Source organism: Anas acuta, chromosome 8 (assembly GCF_963932015.1).
Source record: "Anas acuta chromosome 8, bAnaAcu1.1, whole genome shotgun sequence".
In the NCBI taxonomy this organism is placed as follows: Eukaryota; Metazoa; Chordata; class Aves; order Anseriformes; family Anatidae; genus Anas; species Anas acuta.
This window is the reverse complement of record NC_088986.1, coordinates 32,376,821-32,401,257: the sequence shown is the minus strand read 5'-3', so window position 1 is coordinate 32,401,257 and position 24,437 is coordinate 32,376,821. Positions and strand designations below refer to the sequence as shown.

The following is a 24,437-nucleotide window of genomic DNA, read 5'->3' as shown; positions in this document are numbered from 1 at the left end:
GGATGCACTTTAATCAATATTAGTTGCTGTATGTGTGTAAATGAGGCAGGAGGAATTGAGACTGAGCACGAAAACATTTGGGGAAAGACTAAGGTAATAAGGTGATTAGTCTAAGGTGATTACATAAGGTAATTCATGATGACACCTCCTGGGGTTTTCGAGAATTATGCAACAAAATAACCTTTTGGTTACCCAACTTTTCTTGGCTTAAGCAATCGTTTAGAGGAATACTGATCTTCTTTTTAATAGTAGTAGTCTTGACTTGTGTAGTGGTACAATGTGCATTTTGGTGCTGTGTGAAGGACTAGATTATGATACCTGGAAGTGTAACTGAAACAAGCACCAAGTCAAAACTGGTAAGAATTTAATGAAAACTTTTAATCAAGAAGGATTGTAATAAGCCAAAGAATTTGCTTAGGCTCAAGAAAAGGGGGGACTTGAGACAGGGAACAAGATAAAGACTGGTGATTCCTAGGTCTGAGCTAGCACCATTGTATGTTAAGGACCCGAAAGACGAGGAAGTAAAAGACTGTGTCTTTTACTTTCCGCTGGCTCTTTGCTTGTAATACAAGCTTCACCATTCTAACTTGCAATTTAGGCAATCTTAAAACAACTGAACCATGACAGTAAAATATGAAATTCTTTGTATTTTCAAAAGTAGTCTGCAATTTCATTAGCAGAACACACAAAACATAGTCTTTGAATGTGACTTTAATGTACACAGGGATTTTTGTTATTTTTAAAGCTCATCACTTTTTTATTACATTGTATTATGCCCCAAAATATATTCAGAGGAAAGATAACTAAAGGTAATTATACAAAAATACTGAGCGCTTCTTACAAACGTTACAAACATATGGATTCGAAAAAGTTAGAAATTCACAGGGATATTCACCCTTCTACATTTCGCTACAGTTTGGCTGGGATGGATGTTTCCTCACAGCAAAACATGTCCTGGACTACATGCTTCTTTGTGTATTAGACACAGAATAATCTTCCCCATGCTCATTTACAGTCTAACCCGTGCAATATTCATGTTCACACCGCCACAGCATACTTTCGAGTAATGAACCTCTAGGCTTATTATCCTGCCTGGAGAGCTAAACCTCAATTCACTCTGGTAGCAACAGATGCATATGTGACCAGCATCTACGTGTTACAAAGACATGGCACTACCTCAAGTGTGACGAAACAGAACCATCAGTTAAGAGGAAGAATGAGTCACGCTGAGCCTTAAGACGAAACACGGGGCCAAGAAGGCTGCACTGTGCATGTGAAGTGGTGGTGGTGGCAGTGTGAGGTGTAAGACAACCAAGATAATGACAATAATTAAACCATTTTTGCTTCTACACTAGAACTACTTCATTTTGAGTTGTGGTTAGTAGGACATGGAACAATCAAAAACTTTTCATAGTTGTTTGTTGCTCCTTTTTTTTTTTTTTTTTTTTTTTTGGTCAAAGCATAGATCACATTAGGAAGCTTATCTTCTTACTACAAATATCTAGGTCTTTTAACCTTAATAAAGAATTATTTTAGTTAACTGGAAGTATGGACCTCCTCATTGACAATCTTCCAAGAAATAACCTCTATGAAATCAAGTGCTGGCAGCAAAATCAAGTTGATTGTTTAAAATACTGGCATCTAAAAGCATAGCATATTACACATTTGTTAATTATAATGCCATTCAGAGTCTTTCAGATAATAAAATACCGTTTTCTCAACCACAACAGTGTGAGACTGTAGCTTCTGAAATTATGCTCGAATCCACAGAAAACCAAACATGAATTTAGAACAGTGTTATACCACTGCCTCTATTACAAACTGATGTTGCCTCTCCTTTGCAAGTGTGGGGAGATGTAGTACCTTCCTGGATAAGAGTTAGTTCAGTAAAAATATGATTTTTATGTCTATCTGATATACTTTTGTCTGTTTGCTACCCCTCAAATGATCTACTGACAAACACAAAAGCATTTTAAGATCATATACTTACATTTAGTAGGTGCCATTAGTTGATGGGGTGACTCTCCAAAAAAGCCCTTCAATTTCTTCTTCAGCTCTCTGCTGATTTTCTCTAGAATAAAATAAGTCTTTTTCCAGTTGCTGGACTTGTACTTCATACTCTTTCAAGGTTTCTGCAATACCTTCACCATCTTGTTCTAGGGCAAGTAAAACTCGTATGAGAATCAAATCTTCACTTCACTTCTCTGTGCCAAAATCAAGATGCCCAGCTAGAGAATGTCCTGTATTTTGCTGACACTCTGCTTTCAGGGTGTGCATTTAAACTAGTATGACAGAGGATCAAAAAGCCCATGCCAACCCCAATTCTCCATTTTAATAGGAGCATTTAGAGGATAAAGATCAATGGGATTGCTATCTTTCACCTTTCCAATGTCAACAAATTGAATATAAAAATATGACAATTCTGACCGTTTTTTAAAAATGGTCAGCTTTTTTCTTTTATACAAGCACCTTGTGTCTGTTCATCAGCATCCTACACGACATCAGAATTAGTAACAGCCAAAATGTTATCTTTCTACCTCATATCTTCTTTTTTCTTTCATATGAAACACAGTATTTCTCAACAGTGACTAAAGATAATATCTGCTGTACAATTCCCCTTGGAAAACAAACAAGCACCCTTGAAATGATGCAGTATCAACTGTAGTTTTTTCTCATGTTCTCTGTGTTGTAGCGTCAGCTGCCTGTCACACTGCAACTTGATGTGCTCAAGTGCAGATTCCAATTCACGTATTATATTTTCCTGGTCTATGACCTTCATTTCCTGTTCTTCAGTCTGCAGTTGTAATTTACGTTCAGACTCTCGCAGGCCAACAATCTAAGACAATCTAATACACTTCTATCAAACCATTTCAACAAATGCTTTTACAGTTCTGCTTAATAGATGAATGGATACAAAAGCAATTGTCTCTATAAACTGTAAGCTTATACTGGAAACAGATTTGCCTGCTGACATGAGTTCACACTTCAGAATTGAGCTCTGTAGATTTTGATCACATGGACTAGCGGATTTTTTAATACCCTGTGCAGAACTTAAACTGATACAAGAGTTTTTTTCCTGTTTCTGGAAAACTGCCAATTTGTGTACCACAGACAACTTGTTCACAAAATCACCCAAGGTTCACCCATGGGCAAAGAGAGACACCAAGTCCTAATGCATTTCTTTTTTATGTTTCCAGGTGTCATTACGATTCTTCAGTATATGGTGGTAAGAGCTTATTTGCAGAAAGATTTTATAATGGATTTGGAAAAAAGAAATACTATCCTGAGGTTAATAAAGACTGCAGGTGGGAAGAATTTCAATACGACACCACTATTTAAATATGTTGCTACTTGAGAAGTTAGCAGCATAAAGCAGTGGAAAGGAGCAAGGAAATTTCCAGATTTGCAACACCTTTTAAGCTAATGACACCAAAACAAGATACAAACAAGTAATAGAAAAGCATCCTTTTTATGTTGATGTCAAGATGCAAAATATCCAAATTAACAACAGATGTGAGTAACCTAAGCAGGCTTTCAAGGAAAGTGGATTAAATTGACTTTACTTCTTGACACTATTTCCTTTAACTATTTAGCGCAATAACAGGTAATAGGATAAAATATTGATCATTAGCCAAAGCAAACCTTGTTAAAGTAGTTGAAGAGGATAGCTCTGAGCTCATCAGCAGACAAGGAAACTAGTTTTCCGATTCCATTACCCTCACTCTGTGAAAGGATCTGTGAAGAGGATCTAAGCAAGTACTGGCGACTCTGAATACTTTCATTCTTGTAATCAATAGCAGCCTCCAGGGCTTCAATTCCTTCTTCCAGCTGCAAAAGGACATGTTCTTCCTACACAGAAACACAGGAGTGAGATTGTAAAAAAAGTACAAAACAAATCTTTGTGTGCATAAGACATTAACTTCATTCTCAAAGGTGAATCTCAATTGAAGAGCAAGACTAACTAGTAGTAGTACAGAGAATGGAATGGGAAAAATAAGAGGAAGAATACAAATCTAGAACCTGTTTGGAGCAAGCAGGAAATGTCTTGATATCCCTTCCACAGACCAGAGTTCAAACAAATGGTTCATCACCACAAAAGCCTACATTCTATTCTTCCTTCATTTTCCCCTCCCCACAATTTGATGACTTCTATTACTTTTTCAGTTGAACTAGTTTTCTAATTAGCGATTAATGAACCAGTCAGATCTGTAAGCAGTTTGGTGACCATTATCTGTGCAGGAAGGTGGCAGAAATTCACGCCCTGAAGTATTGCAGAAGATTCTGTGGAGTGAAGCAAATAGGATTCTTTCTGGCATGCTATCAGCTCAGTAATAGGCCCCAACTGCTGCTTCTCAAGACCTAAAACAAATCTGTGTATTTTACATCAATTTATTCAATCTTCAACTTAATTATACTGATCTATTCAAGTGTGTAACATCCACAATATGGCTTATTTTCATTGTAACTATATGGAGGCCTTCAGGTGAGGTTTGGTCTTTCACAAAAGCCTATGAAAAAAATAATCAAGGGACATCACTATTAGAGTACTTCACCTTGTTCTATGTCCTGATAGGAAAATAGCTGCCTAAGATAAATTGATGTACATCCTGTTTCATTATTTCTAATTATAGAATTGTTAGGCCAGCGACATTTGTCCGGACTCTAGCTAAAGTAAGTAAGTCCCTCTGAAAGTATATGTTGTTCACTGTTATGTAAGTAGTGCCATTATAGCAGTATTTTCATGTCGGCTGTTAAAACACCCAACCTCAGTTCCTTGATTCTCTACTATCTAATACTGGGGGACATTTTAGGTCATGATTGGAATACTTTATTATACAACATTGCCTAAAACTTTGATGTATCTCAGAGATAGTTACTTACTTTAGCTGACAACACTTTTCAGTTACCCTCTTTCAGTTTCTCATCCACACTATTTCTTCTTCTGAGTAGCTGATCCCTTTCCTTCTGAAGAACATGAATTTTTTCCAGAATGTCTGTCTTATCTTCAGTAGTGCTGTCCTGAAGCTGCATACCTTTATCACACAATTCCTGGTCCAGCATACTTAAGCAAGTAGACAATTTCATACTATCTTTGTTTAAAGCCTTTTTTAGAAAAAAAAAAAAAGAGAGATAGAGAGAAAGAAATAAGAGGAAGAATGAAAGAAACCGTAAGTATAAAACTCCTTCCCCATAAACATGTACATGAGACTGTCGCATCCTAAAGTGGAAGACCTGTCTACTTCTTGTAAAGGGACGCCATTTAGGCTAAGTAGATAGCTACCATAAAATTTACTATTTAATCAAAAGATGAAAGAAAACAAAGAAAAGCAATGTGCAGTTTTCTACATATCTTACATGAGTTAGTCATTACGGTGACAATGACATTTCAATTTCTGTTTCTCAGTAGCCAAAGTAAATAATACAGAATGTTTCTCTGCCATGTTCTCTACTTTGCAGGCATTGAGCAATTTTTTAGATATCGTTATTTAATGTGCTGCAATAACAGAACTTTGGAAGTCAGATTTTGTTTTGTTGTTAGAATTTCGGGGATATCATGTAAATAAAGGTTACTACATTCTATTATTCATGTTTAAAATGTTGATTTGATCAAGCCACACAATAATGTAATGGCAGCGCTACAGATACAAGTTGCATGGCTTAAACCTCTTCTGTTATCCGGCTGCCCTCCTCCCATAGTCTTTTCAGGCAGCTCTACAATTGTGTTAAGTTTCTTTCTTTCTTTTTTTTTTTTTTTTCTTAAATCACCTGGCTAGATCTCAGTTTCTTGATTTCTAGGTGGCATTTCTCTTGCAATAATGCTTCTTTTTTAGCTACAATGGCTTCTCTTTTCTTTAAATCTTCTTCTAGTTCCGCTAACTGTTGGTGCTGTTGAAGAATTCTTTCCATTTCTTCATCCAGCCATTTCTTCTGCTCTTCTAATTTCTACAGTTTAAACAGAGATCCAGAGAGCATTAACAAGGACTATTTGGGTCAGAATTTTATGACTATGTTTTTCCTCTTTTAGAGTAACTGATAAAACGTGAGAAATCAACATTTCAATTCTGAACATTAAGTGTTCAACAGAATCCTGATTCAGGATAATACAGAAATAGGACTGACTTAAGGAGAGGCTCAGCAATGTTATATTACTACATCTTATGCAAACAATTTTATCAGATGCTTTTAAGGAAATGTATTATTTTCCTAAAAACAGTTATAGAAATAGATGTCATATATAGAATGACAACAACTAAGTTTGAAAGGTACCACAAGAAATCAGCTAGCCCATCCTCATTGCATGATTCTTGCCCAAGACCAAGATTGGTGGAAAAACACATAGTGATGAGAAACTGTGATGCTGAAAGAAAGAAAAAATGGGAGTTCTGATCCTGCTAGCAGAGTCTATTATAAGTCTCTTCTGAAGCAATGGTTTATCAGTGGGCATATTGCTGGTATGGCTAAAAAGTTGCTTTTATTTCATTTTTTAAATTTATTTTCACCTCTAAAGACTTTGGTTAACTCATGAAACTCTCATGTTCCAATGTCTAGTTCTGAAATCATGCAGGTAGCACTGTTGCACAGGAAACCTACTATTCTAAAACTGTCATGAACAACCAAAACCATAGCCATCTGTCATATTTGTCAGATGGGAAAAGAAATAAACAAACAAACCGTGCAACATTTATAACAGAGCTCATCAGAATCACCTTCAAACCTACCAGACAACCAAACTTGTTGAATTTCCAGCTATCTGAATTACTACCTTTGACAAGTCATAGAAAAAACAAAGACATTACAGCCCTCTCCTTTTGTTCATTCAAAACCAGTAAAAGAGCTTCTTGACTTGTCTCAGTTTTTGCTACAACAAAAAAATAACAATTTTAAAAAAAAACAGGGGAGGGAGGATGGAATACTCTTCTTCCAAACGCTTTACAAAGATGGCACGGGGTGAATAAAGACACCTTTCTTTTCAGTGTCCACACAGATTTGGAATAGATTAGCTACCTCTGATTTCTGTAAAGTTCCCACTGACTTATTTTTCTTCTTTTTAAATGCAGCAATCTCGCTGTCTTTAAGTTTAAGAATCTTCTGTTGCTGTTCCATCTTAAGCTGAAGTTCCTATAAACAAAAACAAACAAACAAAACTTTCTTTCTGCCTCTATCAGTGTGTTTTTCAAACACATTTAATGACAGAATCTACACAATCATGAAATCAGAAATATTGAACTAATTTACATGCAAAATTGCAACTCAGGGCTAGACATCACATAATAACATTTAAAAACATAGCTGAAGAGAAAGGAAGAATGAAGATTTCTGTGAAAATACTTATACACAATTTCTTCAGTGTCAAGTAAGCAATTACTTAAAAGGACAAAATCTGGTAGTATAGTACATTGACTTTGGGAAAACAAAGGTCAAACTGGTTGATCTTATTCTTTGTCATAAGGAAACAGAAAGAATCCTACTTTAATTTGTAGCTGGTCCCGCTGAAGCTCTGCTTCTAGTTGCTTCTTTTTTTCACTCTCCTCACGCAGTCTTTTCTCTAGCAGGGTCTGCTGATGCTTCATCTGAGCCACGTTCTGCTCAAGTTCTATTGCTCGTTTTTCACTTTGGTTAGATAGAGAAGCCAGATTCTTAGCGTCTTGCTTCTTCTTCTGTAAGGCCTGAATGTTCACGGAAAATTTCAGCTTAACAACAGGAAAACTTAAAACTAAAACCTGACTCAGGTTAATTCTCTTTTTCACTGAGTTAGGACAGTGAGCAAGACTTGCTACATTTTGCCACAACAATCACACATTATTTCTAAGATCTCTGAGCCTTCGTAAAATCATCAAAGACAGAACTATCTAACTACTTAGTTGTTAAATAGTAGTGGGTATAACTGTGTGAAGGTTCTCATTGGCTACTTCAATCCAACTAGCTTCAATTGTGTGAAGCTGGTGAGAGTTTCACAAGCAGAGTGTACGGATTTCAAAGGTGATGCTGAGACAGGAATTTGCAAATCCTAATGGTCATATTGGAAATACCTGCACTTTCAGCTTAGCTGCATCCATCTTCTTTCGGAACTCTTTTTGTAGCTTGGCTTTCTCAGGAAGCTCTCTCAGCTCCTTATTCTCCAGCTCCTGAAGCTGTTTTTGAGTTTCGGCCAGTTCCATTTTGGCCTGCTCGGATTCTTGCTCCAGTTTAGTTATCTTCAAAGAATATTGCCTGCTTACACACTCTGCATCCTTACCTTAAAGACATCATATCCAAATAGTTTTAAAACAGCAAGATAATAATTTGCAATGTATTACTTAAACCTGTAATTGAATCGTTACTTACTTCATCCTGATTAAACCAAAAATTTCTGAGACATTTTCCAAACCTAAACAAACAGCTCCCTTATAACACTGAAATATAGATGAACGAAGGAATCTTAAATCTGAACTCTTCATAAATCATCTGATGTCACCAAAGAAAGTAACACCTGAGTGCCACATCAAGTGAAAATTTTCTGCCTACTGCAGTCCTTGACAAAATAGCTTGCCTGTATTATTATTATTATGTTGTTGTTGTTGTTGTTGTTGTTTTGTTTTTGTCTGTTTGTTTGTTTGTTTGTTTTTCCCCAGAGGAATATGCTACATATTTCTCAGCTTTCAACTTGGTAATCAGCAAAAAACTCTCGATTGTGTTTCTACTGATTTGCCCTGTTCGGGCAATCTGATTTGCTCTGTTTGGGATTCCGTAAGTACTGTTACTGGGGGCGCACAATGTTTCTCAATGCCAAAAGACTGCCTCAGGAGAATATGTACACACTAGAAGAGTGTGACTGAAACAGGTAAGCACAGATCTTTAGGGTCATCATAATGATAAGTTTCTGGCAAGCATATATATATCAGGACAGGTGTGTAATGATATAGGCTAACAGGGACACTGACCTTTTCCCTCATCCACTTCTGACTCCTGCTTCTCTACTGCTATGATGGCAATGCAAGCATTCCCAGCACAGTGTCGTATCTTCTCTCCTATCCCAGACACTGGGTGACAAACACATGTCCATGAAGAGATCAGTTGCACTAAGCATACGTGAAAAATTACACTATAGGTGGATAAACACAATAAGCCACAAAACACAAAAAAATATTTAACAAACAAATCTGCAGATCACAGCTGAGTAGGACACAATACAAATTTGCAGCCTTCAATGCACTCATAGCAAGTAATTCATAGAAGTTAGGAAACTGTAAGTTACCAGAAGTATTCCCGCAGAAGAAAATTACCCAAAAACTAAGATATGCAGGTCTTCAGAAGTTTTGTGTCTTTTTTCTTGCTTATTTCTGAATGTCTTCATTTCAATTTTTCAGTCACTTACCTGTTCTTACTAATTCCTTAATAAGTTCTTCTTTCATTTTGATGTTAAGTGCAAGTTCTCTCATTTTTTGCTTGGCCTCAGTGAGTCTCAACTCTGAATTCTTTAACTTCTGCATGTTAAAAACATGACTTTTCTGGAGGCAGTCCATTTCTTCACCTTGAAAGAAAACAAAGCAATGTGGAGACCAAAAAAAAAAAAAGGAATAAAAAAGGAATAAAAGGAATACACTCTTTAGCCAAAAGACAGTGATCTGAAATATAGTATGTATAGAATTCTTACAAATGAAGCGAAAGAGACAAAAGGAGAGAGTATTGCAAAGAGTCTTTTCCCTGCTGTCTAAATATGGAAATGACAGCATGCATTAGCATTTCAAGATGCTAACCTGAGAGAGAAAAAAATATATTTTTTAAGCATTTTCAGTGCATCTCTGATGAAACAATAGCATGTTTCCTTTTCTTGAACTAGTACTAGACTTGTATGTCAAGTGCTTTCTCGCTAGTAAGTAGTACTTAAACATTAAGGTCACTGATGTCAATTTCAGAAAAGGAAAAGGAAAATAATTTAAAAATAAATTTATGTTGAGCTATCATGAAAAAAGTATTTGTAGCAAATAAAGACATTTTGATGAGAAAAATAATTACATGTGATAAAGACATTATTGCATATTCTAATATTACATCTAACACAATTTACTCTCATGACTTCCATTTTACCTGTGGCTGTATCAGTCTGTGGCACAGATTTGTCACATAAGCTGGACTTGTCAACTTGACATTTCATGTCACTTTGCTCAAAGGGAAAGCACAGAGAAGCCTGTTTTCGTGTTCATCTTTGGTTTATAGAATGCCTAAGAAAGAATGGAAAACATGATACATTCTAAACACAAAGGGATTTTTTTTTTCTTTTAACTTTATATGAAGTACATGATATTAAAAAGAAGAGTGCCAAACTGAGCAAGCTTACATAAGCATTTGCACCTTCTTCTTCCCTTGCTTGATCTTGTTGGATGATGTCCCCAAAACAAAGATCATGCAATCTTTATCGCATCAAAAAAATGTGGTTTTTAAACTAGTTTCATAATATGCCTAGTTGGTCCTGCAAATTTATTTTAAGTAGTATCACAAATGGCCTCACATTACAGTAGGATTAGGCAGTAATATTATATTTGCTATATATTTATCTGTAACAGAAATTAAAGAAAAAATTACTTAATTAAGTAATGAGAAAAAAAACTGAAATTACTTTTGACTGTCTGTATTTTCTTTCTCTTCATCACTCTGATCAGAGAGGTGGCAGTGAAGGACTTCATCTTGATCTTCTATGTAGCTCAGTATCATCTGGCTACGAGCACGGAATCCTGCAATCATCCGAGCCATGGAAAAAGCAGGGGGACTGGTATACACCTGCCAAAAAGCACCCAAAAAACACTTGGAATAGTTCAGTAATTCTTTATTAATATTCCAATAGTATTTCAGTTTAAAAGTCTTTCACTACCTGACCTTGTATGCAAAATTGCAGGTGTTTAAATAGTATTTCTGAGTACCTGTGTACCAGAAGGTTTTGCAAGAGAAGGTTCTGCTTAGAACACTTGTCCCAAGTGCAAAAGAAGGTACTGTTACCAACTTATTACCCAAAATGTTCAGTTTATCAGTACAGAATAATCATTCATTTTGGGAATGCTTCCTATCTGAACTGTTAAACATTGCACAAAAAGATCACTAAAGACTACAGCTTTATGACTGTGATAAATTCTGTGTTTTAAGTCAATTTGTATGGGGCTTTGAGCAACCTGATCTAGTGAAAGGTGTCTCTGTCCATAGCAGAGTTGGACTAGATGATTTTTAAAGGTCCCTTCAAACTCCAGCCATTCTGGGATTCAAAATGTAAGCCCATAGATTTTGGACAATTGGGACATAGCATGTGTCGCAAGACATTCGAAAGTACTTTTTCAGTCTTCCATGCTAAAATGCTTCAAAGCTAAACAGCAGCTGACAATAGGTCACCATAATTTGTCACGCCAAACTGAATTATTGAACGATAACTGTTAAAAAAAATGGAATGCTTAGGTAGACCTTACCTTTCGTGTCTCTGTCCCTGAAGATGGGTAAAGGGAGTGTAGCAGACTCTTTGTGAGTGGGACACTGTATGGCCTTCTTGCAGATGCCGTAACAGCAGGCCCATCTCCACAAGCACTTGAGAAGTCCCAAGTTTTCACAACCATAAACTTCTCTAATTTTTCTTTTAGCTGATCAATAAGGATTTGCTGTTCCACCATTTTTTCATCCTCATATGAAAAAAACAAAAACAAAAACGGTTGCTGATCATCAGGTTTGCATCATACCTTTCTAAATTCATTATAAAGGTCAGCCTTCTTGTATATCATTCACCAACTCTAAATTCTTCTGCAGTGCACAGGCAAATTCTGCAACAAACTGAAAATTCTCTGGCATGACAGGTAGAATCTTACCTCTCCCCAAACTCCAATCATTTTTTTGAGACATTTTTGTCTCTAAAGGACCTGTCCTATAGAAATTATGTCAGCTAGATTTAGACATCTAGTGAGAAGTAGATGACATATTTATCAGCCCTTGCTTGCCTTATTTGTGTGTTCATGGATAAATAAAACGGTAATTCAAGAAAAATGTTCAAATGAAGCACATGGTCTGAGTTTAAAGAATGAAATGTACATACATGTAGGCTTCCTCTTCCTCTTGGAGCGGTCCAACTTGAAAGATTATTTTTATTAATTAACATTCATAAAATTGTACGTGACCCCAGGATCCCCTGTATCAACCGTTACTTTCTTTTCTACCCAGCCTCAAATTTGTCGGTAATGCTAGTTTGAAGAACTTACTTGCCTTTCCTACAGCAATCTCTGTGCATTGTTCAAAATTACATATCTTCACTGAACTGATTTATCCATAAGGCCAAGACCATACAATTTTCAGTCTTCTCTGTTCCTTTCAGAATACATCGAAAATCTTGCCTACCAACAGGAAATTTGAATAACAGCTAGAGATAGTTAACTAAAATATGCATTCTCCTACTTTGAATCATATATTTTTTATTTATTCTTTTTTTCTCATCTTCTTAGACTGCAAGTCCTTTCCCCATACATAGACAATGCCCCACAAATTGACATTTTGTTGGAATACAATACATAATATTTCTGTGTCATAGGAAAAAGAATATATATGTCAATACCATGCATTTTATGATTGTGGAAGTAGTAATGGGCAACTCCACCTTGCAACTTTTTTTTTTTTTTAATCCCTATAAGACTCTGTCCCTTATGCCCTTGTACATACAACCCCATAGTGCATAACCTGTTACATAAATACATGGGTACAAACATTTACATGCTACTTTTACAGTTCTTATTCTATCATGTATCATTGAAACGACACTTTCCTGTGCATACAACTTTAAGCCATTTGACGCAAGCATTTGATTTAATTATTATACTGATTTTTCTGTTTTTAAGTAAAAGTGAGAGCTGCGATCTTTTGCCTACAGTACAACTGTTTCTGTTCATATCATCTGCCTCGTATCCTCCATAAGATACAATTATAAGCATAATCGTATATAAGCATCTATGGGTATTAGAAGCATGGATTGTTTCAGTCTAATAAGCTGACAATATGCAGTATGGGTTAAAAAAGGAAAACACACAAAAAAAGCCTATCCAGAGATGACAGAACAGAAAAAATGTTACAGAGGGAAGGAAAAGATAGTGACCAGTAGACTTACCTTTCATTCATTGACTCTCCCCAAGCCATCAGCAAAGAAGAGGAAAAAGGAGAAAAAGGAGAAAAAGGAGAATAAGGAGAAGAGTACTAACTAGCCATGTTTATGCTGTTCCCTTTACAAAAGGTCAGATCTATCATCCTATAAAGTCAGATCTATCAACTATCCTATAGATGGTCTCCTGGATCTTGAAATGCTATAACAATGCAGGCATTGTTATTCTTGAAGTTGGAAAATTAAATACATACATATATTTATTTGTTGTTCAAAGATGTGAGTGGAACTGCAAAGTTGGCACGTATAAATGGCAAATTCTCCCACCATGGAATCACAGAACAGCTGAGGCTGGAAAGGACCTCTGCAGGTCACCTGGTTTAACCCCTGGCTCAAGCAAGGCCACCTTGAGCAGGTTGCCCAGGACCATGTCCAGGTGGCTTTTGATGGTCTCAGAGGATGACTCCACCTCTTTGGGCAACTTGTTCCAGTGCACAGCCACAGCCACCACACAGTACACAAGTGCTTCCAGATGTTAGCCTAGAAGCTCTTGTGCCCACTGCCTTTTGTCCTGGCTGCACGTTCACTGCACCTTCCCTTCAGGTATTTGTAAGACATTGCTAAAATCCCCCCCTGAGCCTCCTCTTCTCCAAACTGAACAGTCCCATCTCTCTCAGCCTTTCCTCATTGGAGAGGTGCTCCAGTCCCTTAAGCATCTTTGTGGCCCTCTGCTGCACTTTTTCCAGGATGTCCCTGAATCTCTTGCATGGGGGAGCCCGGAACTGAACAGAATCAAGCAGAATGGAGTAGAAAAGTTGGAAAGGACCTACAAAGATCATCAAGTCCAACTGGCTGACCACTTCAGGACTAACCTAAAGTTACAGCATGTTATTGCGGGCAGTGCCCAAATGCCTCCTGAATACTGACAGGCATGGGGCACCAAACAGCTTGCTAGGAAGCCGGTGCCAGTGTCTGACCATCCTCATGGTACAGAAATTTTCCCTGATGTCCAGCGTGAACTGGACATCCCCCACAGCTTTGTGCCATTCCCATGCATTCTTCCCTCAGTTACCAGCAGCAGAGACCAGCACCTTCCCTCCTCAGCAAGTTGCTGAGAGCCATGAGGTCGCCTCTTGGCCTCCTGTTCTTCAGACTGGACAACACAAGTGTTCTCAGTCTCTCCTCATAGGACCTGCCTTCCAGCCCTTCTACCAGCTTTGTTGCCTTCCTCTGCACACTTTCAATTATCTTCACATCCTTTTTCAACTGGGGAGCCCCTGAGCACACAATACTCAAGGTGAGGCCACATCAATGCTAAATAAATGGTGGGAGAATCACCTCTTTTGACTGGCTGCCTATGCTGTGTATAACGCACCACAAAATACAGTTTGCAACTGCAACTGGACACACTACTCCAGCTGTGGCCTCACTGAGCAGAAGGATCACATCTGTTGACCTGTTAGTGACACTTTGCCTAGTGCAGCCAACAAAACCACTAGCCTTCTTAGGAGGAAGGGCACATGGCTGACTCATGTTCAACTTGGTGGCCACCAGGACGCCCAGCTCCCTTTCTGCAGGGCTGCTTTCCAGCGGGGTGGCCTCCGGCATGCACGAGTGCCTGCAGTTGTTCCTCTTCAGGTGCAGGACTCTGAACTTGCCCTTGCTGAACTTCATGAGGTTCTTGTCAGCCCACCTTTCTAGGCTGTCAAGGTCCCTGTGGTTATGGCAGCATGGCCCTCTGGGGAATCAGCTGCTCCCTTCAAAAGTGGTTTCCACCAGTTGTTTCTTTACTTCTGTTTCTGATCTATTGATTTTGTTTTGACAAGTTTCTTTCTCCCAAAGGAAATAACGGACCCATAACCAACACTACCTTACAAAGTGGGTATTTAAATCCAATTCCTTTCTTCGGTGTGCCGTGAGATGTGGCTGTAAAATCTCAGCATCAATCATAATATTAATACACTTCTCAAACAAAAAAATAAGGATGGCCCTCCTCATTTTTCATCTCAAAGAAGAGCCTAAAGATTAAAGAAATTATAATGTTATTTTTTTTCAGATGTTTTTCTGGGTAAGTGATCCAATAGTGATTGAAGGCTACTTCCAAATGTAGTTGGCCTTCCAGAAAACCTTTAGGAGCCAAATGCAAACTATAGACACACTATGTCTTACCATTCTAAAGACAGATACTTCTGTACAACTCTATCTTTTCTGTACAACCTATATCTTTCAAGTAAATACAACTCTTAAGAGCTGCTCAAGAGCCTTTATTGCCCTGTTTATTTTAGCATCTCCATAACCATCTCCTCCGAGCTGTGGATGGCATGCTTACCTGGGTATCTTTCAGTTTAAACCCAGCTCTTACACTGTTTTGAGCCTGGGAAGCAGAGCTTTACAATAAGCCAGAGAAAAAAAATGAAGAATAAATAACAGAGCTGTAATTTAGGATGATGAGAACCAAGAAAAGCCAGAATTTGTGTATGCGATTGCGAGGTAACAATCTACAGGCTTACCAGAATTCAGTGTGAAAAATTAAAATAGGTTGATTTTATAAAATTCTAACTTGTTGGAACTCTATCTCCTCCTCCTACAAGACAGACACATTAGCTTTCCTGATTTGTTCATAGGTACCTAAACAATCAACTTAGAATGAAATACCTGGCAGTTCTTTAGTTCTCTCCTCAGCTGAAGAATTGTGATATGATGGGGCTCTTGCATGGTGCCAGTTCCAGTGTCAATTTGCTGCACGGTGAGAGCTTCCTGCTTTTTAAGCTAACATCATCATTCAAATCAACCAGGAATGGGAAGGCTTCATCCAAACAGTTTCTGTAGCTGAAGCACTGAACTTGAAGCCGGGTGAGCTGTTCTTCTAGCAAACTGATTCGGGTTCTTTCTTGATTTAAGTCATGTCAACACTGATTACCAACTTGTTGGTTCTGCAAAGCTTCTCGGAGCAATCTGATTTCAAGTTCCATTTCATCAATCCGGTCTTGATCAGGGTTGTAGTTGACAACTGGTTTATTTCTAATGTTTTTGGCTCTGTTTGCATATTTGAGCGAATTTAAAGATTCATCAAAGTCTGATGAGGATGGACTTATACATGTTATCATGACCGTCTTGGCGTTCCCTCCTAGGGAGTCTTTCAGAATGCGAGTGATTTTAGCATCCCTGTATGGAATATATACGCTTTTCCTTTTTGGGTCTCCAAGAGCACTGATGACATTTCCCAAGGCCAACAAACCACTATTGATTTGAATTGATTCTTTGAATCGTTCACCGGTATTTCCAGTCTTTGTCACCCTCTCTGATCCTGCCAAATCCACAAAATGGAACTTTGAAGCAATCATCTGGACTGATTTCCAAGATGAATCCTGTGGATCACTATTTTTTCTGAGACTCTGCAGATTGTTTCTGACAAATACTGATAGTAAAAATGGCATGTGATCGACTAGAGTGTTCGTTCATTTGTGTTGTGCCTGCGTGACGAGCTGCATTGCCACTTTCCAACAGGCTCATCACTTCATCTGCACATTCTATTTGGAATTCCTTAGCACCAACAATCACTTCAAACACCAAAAGAAAATCAGAATAATTAAATTAATTTTAAACTTTTCAGTAAAAGTTTACTGCAATTATGAAGAGTCAATCTATAAACACAAATCACACAAGCATACAAGCCTGCATTATTATAAGGTCGTAGCACATAGCTAAATAAAATAAAACAGTATGTGGAAAGCACAAAGTACAGCACATCTGAAACCTGCAGAAATAGAATATATGGGTGTATTTTGTCACAGCATTTGAAACAATATCGTAAACAGAATACACAGACTTAGGTGTTTACACATCGTCTTATGCAATTTGCAACCTAGCGCTATCTAGAAAAAAAGTATGAGCAAACCTAGCTCAAAGCTTACTTTGTCAGTTAAAAAAAAAAAGACAGAAATTTTGAAAGTTTGTAGTAAAAGTGACTCCCAGCCTATGTTAAGAACATAGTTCTTAGTGGAATGGAAGCAGATATTTACAGCATAAGTAGCTTAACAAATATAACTTTGAAGTGAGAAGCAAAGGCTTAATCTTAAAGCATTCATTCAACTGAATAATCATGCACAATTGTGTTTCTATGCTGAATTTGCAGAAACAGTAACAGTACTACCTTACCACCTGATGCTGCTTCTGGAGGAACATTGATATTGTTCATAGGAATCTCAAATGAAGGCTGCTTCAGATCAGCTAAACTGAATTGATATTTTGAAAACGTGACTTCGTCTAGTATTAGTCATCGATAAGCTCTCTTTTCAAGAGGTGGAAACAGTAATGTGTGCACACAACAGAAATCAAATGCACGAAGTTCTAGAGCTGAAATCCTACCTGTATTTCCCTTTTCATCTTCTCGGATATGTAAATCTTTCACAGAGGTCTCCAACTCCAATAAATCTCGAAGTTCTTCCTTGTAAACCTCTATATAAGATACCTTCACACGGAAATCGATGTTATGGTTTTCAGAAATATGCTGAAATAACTCCTGAGTAGCCCGTGGGATTATGCCTTTTTCATCCTCTGAAACTGATGCTAAAATAGAAACACAGATGTCACAGATACTTGCAGTCATTCTGTCACACAAATTACAAAGACTAAAACTAAAGAGAAGTCTGCGACGTTTATCACTCAATATAATAAGGAATAGGAAGAGCTCAGTTTTCCCAAGTTTTCATGTAAAGATTTGCTTTTCCGTTGATCAGAAATGCATGGAAATGATACAGAACTTTACTACTTTCTGCGGGTACGAGACTAAAAGAAAATTAAATTAGTAAAAAATCACGCTAGAAGAAAAAAATATTTTGAACTTGCTCATGAATTAATGATAAAACTGCAAATCCTTTATGCAGAAAGAATGAATACATCATTTTCAGGGTTTCAAATTCAGAATCAAGGACCAAGAAAAATCCACATAGTCTTCTAATTCCTGCTACTCCACTTCTTCTCTCTTCTTCAGCAGAACAGACAAACAAATTGTGACTTCTCCATATGGAAGGGAAGATAACCAGAGCTGGTGATACAGGATTCCAGAGAGAGTCAGAAAGCAAAATCGTATACATGCAGAAGCTGAAGAATTCTTCTGCGAACAAATACAGAATAAAAGTAGTTTCCAGTCTCAGGTGTTTGAGGAACACTGACTTGGAAATACCAAGTAAGTCGAATAGTAGAGTTTCAGATATCTGCCTTTAAAAAAGCAAAATTTGAATTCCACATAAAGTTCAACAAGGCCAATATGCAAGGTTCTGCACTTGTGCTGGAACAGTTACAAGCACAACTACAGTCTGGACAGAAAACAGATTGAGAGCAGCCTTGAGGAGAAGGACCTGGCGGTGTTGGTTGATGAGAATCTCCACCTGAGCCAGCAATGTGTGCTTCCAGCCCAGAAAGCCAACCATATCCTGGGCTGCATCAAAAGCAGCATGGCCAGCAGGGGGAGGGAAGTGATTGTCCCCCTCTGCTCTGCTCTCGTGAGACCCCACCTGGAGCTCTGGGTCCCCCAGCACAAGGACGTGGAAGTATTCGAGAGAGTCCAGGAGGGCCACAGGGATGCTTAGAGAGATGGAGCACCTCTCTTACGAAGACAGGCTGAGGGAGCTGGAGTTGTGCAGCCTGGAGAAGAGAAGGCTCTGGGGAGACCTTACAGCAGCCTGCCAGTACCTAAAGGGGGCCTACAGGAAAGCTGGGGAGGGACTCTGGAGGGACTCTTTGGCAGGTGGTGTAATGATAGGACAAGGAGGAATGGCTTTCCAACTAAAAGAGGGTTGATTTGGATTAGATCGTCAGAAGAAATTCTTTACTCAGAGGGTGGCAAGGCACTGGCACAGGTTGCCCAAAGAAGCTGTGGATGCCCCGTCCCTGGGGGTGTTCAAGGCCAGGCTGGATGGGGCCCTGGGCAACCTGGTCTAGTGGGTGACATCTTTGCCCGTGGCAGGGGGTTGCAACCGGGTGATCTTTAAGGTCCCTTCCAACCCAAACCATTCTAGGATTCTATTCCATGAAATTTATCTATGAAATCTCTTTGTCAGTCTCTGAAAAAAGTCCAAGAGTGAGTTTGCTTCATACAATTACCTAAAGCAGATACTTTCTAAGTAGGATAAATGGAGCAAAAATTTCTAAAGCACTGTGTTTCAGAAAGTAGGGTAAGTTGCCTGTTAGAATAGAGAATGGGAAAGAGCACTTTTTTATTTTTTTTTCTCTCATACTTTTGGGATAGCCTAATGGACACAGAATTTGTGTTTAGAACACAACCATCACATAAACTTTGGAATATATATGTCTTTTTTTTGCTATACATTTTTTCATTATCTCTTAAAAATTCTCAAGCATCATCTGTTATGTATTAAATACGTAATTTGCAGAACTACATTGTTCACACACACACAAAAAAAGACTTTTTACAACGTACCAATGTGACCACCTCCAATGGTGTAAGTCTTCCCGGAACCTGTCTGTCCGTATGCAAATACTGTAGCATTATATCCCTCAGCCAAAGACACTAGAAGAAGTTTAATGCAAACTGGATAAACTTCTTCTTGGGTTGAGTTTTTGCCAAATACAACATCAAAAGTGAAGACATGGTCTTTCCCAATGATTATTTGTTGTGTATTTGGGACTAATCTCACGCATACTTGGTGGTTATGAAGCACTTCCTTGGAAAGCAGAGGTCTGACCCTTACTGCAACTTTAACCAGGATCTCCTCCATGCCGGCCTCCATCTCTGTGCTCCCCACTCAGTATTCAGGAAGATCTGTTACAATTCCTCTGTTCACCTCATTTGCAATTTTCTGCACCTAAGAAAAAATGTTTTCTGAGTTAAAGAAGAAAGAATTAACTCCCTGCTGAAGCAGAATGTTGAAGAGTTTCCCAAAGAATACATAAGCATCATTACACCCTGGAAAGGAACTGTGATAAAAAAGCAGATACGTTAACAACTGTTAAACCAGTGCAGAAACTAATTTTGCTTCTATTACCTTCTAAGCTAGCAGACTTAACCTTTGGTCTGAAAGTGGTCAGACTTTCTGTTTGGATGTTATACTGCCGGATGAAGCAACAATATTGTAAGATCTTGTTAATGAACTGTTGATAAAGCATAGACTTACAATGAACCTTATTTTCTCACTGCTACAGTACCGATGCATAGGCAACAGAAATTATTCAAACAAAACCTTTTTATCCTGAATTTATACCTATAGACACACACGTGCTTGAAAGCCATCTTCTGCTTACAAGAGCCAAGTATTTAGAATTTCAGAAGCACAGAAAGCTGTCGTGTTGCTTACATGGTGGGTATGATTTTAAATAGTTGTGATTACTACACACCAAGCATTCCTCTGATTTTAATCCATCTGTTTATGCCCATATGGAACTATTTTTTATTAGTTATATATTTCAGCAACCATGGTTCCTTATACTGCCCCCCATCTATTAATTCTGAAGCACAAGAAGAAGCATCGAATCGCATTTCTTTACAAATGTCTACCAGAAACACTCCAAAGCCTCGATGGGTATCAAATGCTGCCGGATCCCAAACACATCTTCTGCTCTTGCTGATTCTCAGTCAAGGAGGCTTTGCCATGCAAAGGAAAGTTTGCTGAACTTCCTTCTTGCTCAACTCCCACGCAGCCTTTTTGCTGTTACCCAACTGGCAGAACTCACCAGCTAAGCACATCAAATTCAGCCTGCATGAAAATGCAACCAGACTGAAACACAAGTCTTCTGTGGTTGCAAAGATAAGAGTTTTGGCACTCACACCCATTTGCATTGAGGGCTTGTTCATTCCGAGCTGAGAAGCTTGGGAAGCTGACAAAAAGCCTTGTTGTACAGAACCGAGCAGAGCGAAGCCAAGCAAGAGAAGCAAGAGCCTGAAATCCTGCTCATTTCAGAAAGGGCACGGCAATCACGAGCAGATACTGAAAACTTACTGACTCCCCCCCCCCTCCCAAAATGACACCCAAACCAGTCGCGGGAGGGGAGGGGCGGAGGAGGGGAGAGATCCCATTTCCTACTTCCTCAAACAAACACCAAGCAAAATGCCGGCTCAGCGGCGCTGTGGGGCGGCTCCCCCCAGACCCAGCCCCGGCCCCGTCGCTCCCCGCTCCAAACCTGCTCCGGGCGGCGGGAGGCAGCCTCCGGGCGGGCTGAGGGGCCGGCGGGCCGCGCCTGGGCCGCCCGCGCCGCTGGTGACAGCGCCTCGCTAGGCAACGGCCGCAACCTTCGGCGGCGCCGCCCCGCCGCGCACAGCGGCCCCCCGCGGCAGGAGGGCGCGGGCGGAGCGGGGGTTGAGGGGTGGGTGTGAGGGGACACCGGGGGGCAGCCCCCGGCCCCCAGGGACGCGCACAGCTCGCCCTCGAGTCCTGGGGAGGGTGGAGGGGGCCGTCTGCTTGTGGTCAAAGCAGGGGTGCGAAATGCGGCTTCCATCGCCGCGCTCGTCATGGAGGAGAGCGTCTCCTTACGGCTCCGGTGGAGCTCAGCGGTAAAGGCTGAGTTTTCCCTCAAACACAAGCGGTCTCCAAGTAGGCGAGCCACGCTCACAACTGCTCGCAGCTGCTCGCCCAGCAGCCGCCGGGAGTGCCCAGGCACACGTCCACACACAGACACATCTGTAGACACAATGCCGACAGAGCTCAAGGAGCAAAACGCGAACGGATTCTGTCCGATTTGTATATGAAAACAACAGAGAAGACCAAGTCGGTCCCATTCATGACATGGAACACTGCTTTAGCAATTTGTAAGTGCACAGAGCTTACTCCACCCTAAAGACTTGATAAACAAAGAGACATTTAGAAAGCTAAGCTGTGAAATGACTGAAACAAAAGGGTGTATTTCCAGCTTCAGTTCCCTAAAGCGTGTAAGTACTTCTCAGAAACAGAAGACAGGACAATGTAAAGATGTAATCTGTGATTAAGTAGTTCTTCTTTCACAGGGAAAACCAAAACCAATGACTTTTCAGGGACAGCAAAAACTCTTGATGAGACAACAGCCTTACTTACTGTTGAAAATACAATCCCTTTACCTCATTGGCCTCACTCTGCTGCTGTTCTCTCTTTTTTCTTCTTTTCTCTCTTTTCTTCACATTTGTAGATCTACACCCTGAAGCTAGAGATTTACCAGCACGTCGGCCACTTCTGCCTTTTCCAGGCTCTGAATCAGTATCACTTTCCAGTTGTAGTAAGGCAAAACGAGATGCAGTGGTAGGGACTGAACTGATTATAGCAGATTCCATTGCCATGTCTGAAATTCTACTGAGCTGGCTTCTTTTCATTATCAGTTTCCTGGGAAAGTAGCACAGAAGGTAGAATGAAAACATTGTTTGATCAAACAAGCAATAATTCATATCATTAAACCACAGAAGTGTGTTTTTTTTGGCTCAAAAAGCATAAGACAGGGCTGGAATTGGGGGAATGAGGGAGAAATCAAAAAGATACAGTATAATTTATTTATATTGTAACTGACTACACTGTATTACCTTAGGTAACTAAAGAAGAATTACATAAAAAAATAAAATAAAATAAAATAAAAACAATCTACCAAACACATGTTAGGCTAATACATTCGCTCTTGAGAGATTTCGTGGAAAAAAGGTGGCTCTAAAAGAAGCTGGTCATGTTCTGGGCGGAAAAAGACACAATAGAATAGAATAGAATAATTTAGTGCTTAAAAACTATTTCAGATGCCATCCCCGGAGCCTGACAAACACAATTTAAGAATGAAGTAGATAATACACATACGCAAGCTCCAGTTTGGGGTAAGCAGCCTTATCTCTTCTTTTACAAGAAGTTTAATTTTGTTTGCAATGCACTGGAGATTCAGCAAGCAGTTTTCTCCACAGGGAGGTGAACCCAGCATTTCAGCTGGTACCGTCCACAAACACCAAGTTCACCTGTTCTTACAGCAAGACACAGAGGATACGCTGGGGGGAGACGGAACTAAGCAACACTTATGCCTTCTGTTGTTGCCTGTAGCTAAAAGCAACATGTACATCCCTGGGATACCATTCTAAAGATCAAATCATTTACCTAGCATTAAAGCTAGATCCTGGGTATATCTATGTTTGTCCAACTGCAGTTTTTCCATGCAGAGTTTGGTCAATTAGCAGAGTATTGAAAGTGATGATATCCATCTCTGATTACAAATTTCATAGAAAACAGACATCTAGATATGCTGACATATTATGACAGAGGTGTAGTGAGATAATACATACTTCTTGAAATTACTGTTCAAAAGGAATCTTTAGAGTTTGAAACAAGTTCTTGAGTTATCTGCTTAGATAACCTACAAATCTGTTCCTTATTAAGTACTATTACAAAAGAACATGAGACTCTGCAGAAGTTTCCACAGGCTCTCTTTACCACTTAACTCCAGAATTTCTCCAGTCCAAAATTGTATAGGTGCTCCATATATACTCAGGTATGTCAACATGCAACAATAGCATGGCAGAGACCATTCCCCAAAATAATGATTTAAAAGGAATATGTCATTTCACTTTTCAGAGATGAAAGAACCATGCTCTACTCTTAAGTTTACAGGAGACAAAAAGGTTACAGAAAAGAGCATTCTCGTCACAAAAAGTTACTCAACTCCATTTCTCTCAAAAGAAGAGAAAATGAAGCTGGTCATCTTAGGAGAAAACGGCCATTGAGCTGTGAATCTACTTGATGCTGATATTCAGATTAGCTGATCAGACCACAACTATGTATCTAGAAAATACAGGTCAATCATATCTACATCATAAGTAATTCATATTTGTCACTCTTTAAATGACAGAACAGGATACATTTGGATTTTTGTGCAGACAAGACTGTGCACATATGCACACGTGTGCATACATTGACAAATATTTTAATGCTAAATAACTAGTGTGAGAAACACTCCGTAGCCAATAACTTAGGCTCAGGCGAGGATCTCAGTGAAGTAGTAATTTATTCGCGATTGCAATGGTGGGCGCCCCACAAGCAGGAGAGAGCGCATCTACTAGTTCCAAAACACAGTTTATATACCTTTTGATGGCAGGACCCTCCCCTGTTTCCCCACTGAGTGGGTAATCCAGGTTCACAATCTATCTGATGCTTCACAAACAATGCATGGCCTTCAGTTGCCAGCCTGTAAATTTCAAATTTCTTTTGACATTTTTACTGCTTGAAGTGGTAATGTTTCTTCACTTATCTGACTTGACTTGACACCGTGATTTTCACCTAATTGTCTTAAGGAGTCTGGTTGTCTGCATTTCACTAGGTCGCCTGCTAAACTTTCTTATCACTGTAAGCACATCTCAGTACCACATTCCCTCCTTCTAAACAATGTAACT

At 39.1% G+C, this 24,437-nt stretch overlaps 1 pseudogene; it reads right to left on the bottom strand.

Annotated features, from left to right (window-relative positions):
* Positions 1-1,414: 1,414 nt before the first annotated feature.
* Positions 1,415-21,772, bottom strand: LOC137860492 (kinesin-like protein KIF27; annotated as a pseudogene).
* Between the last annotated feature and the right edge of the window lie 2,665 nt (positions 21,773-24,437).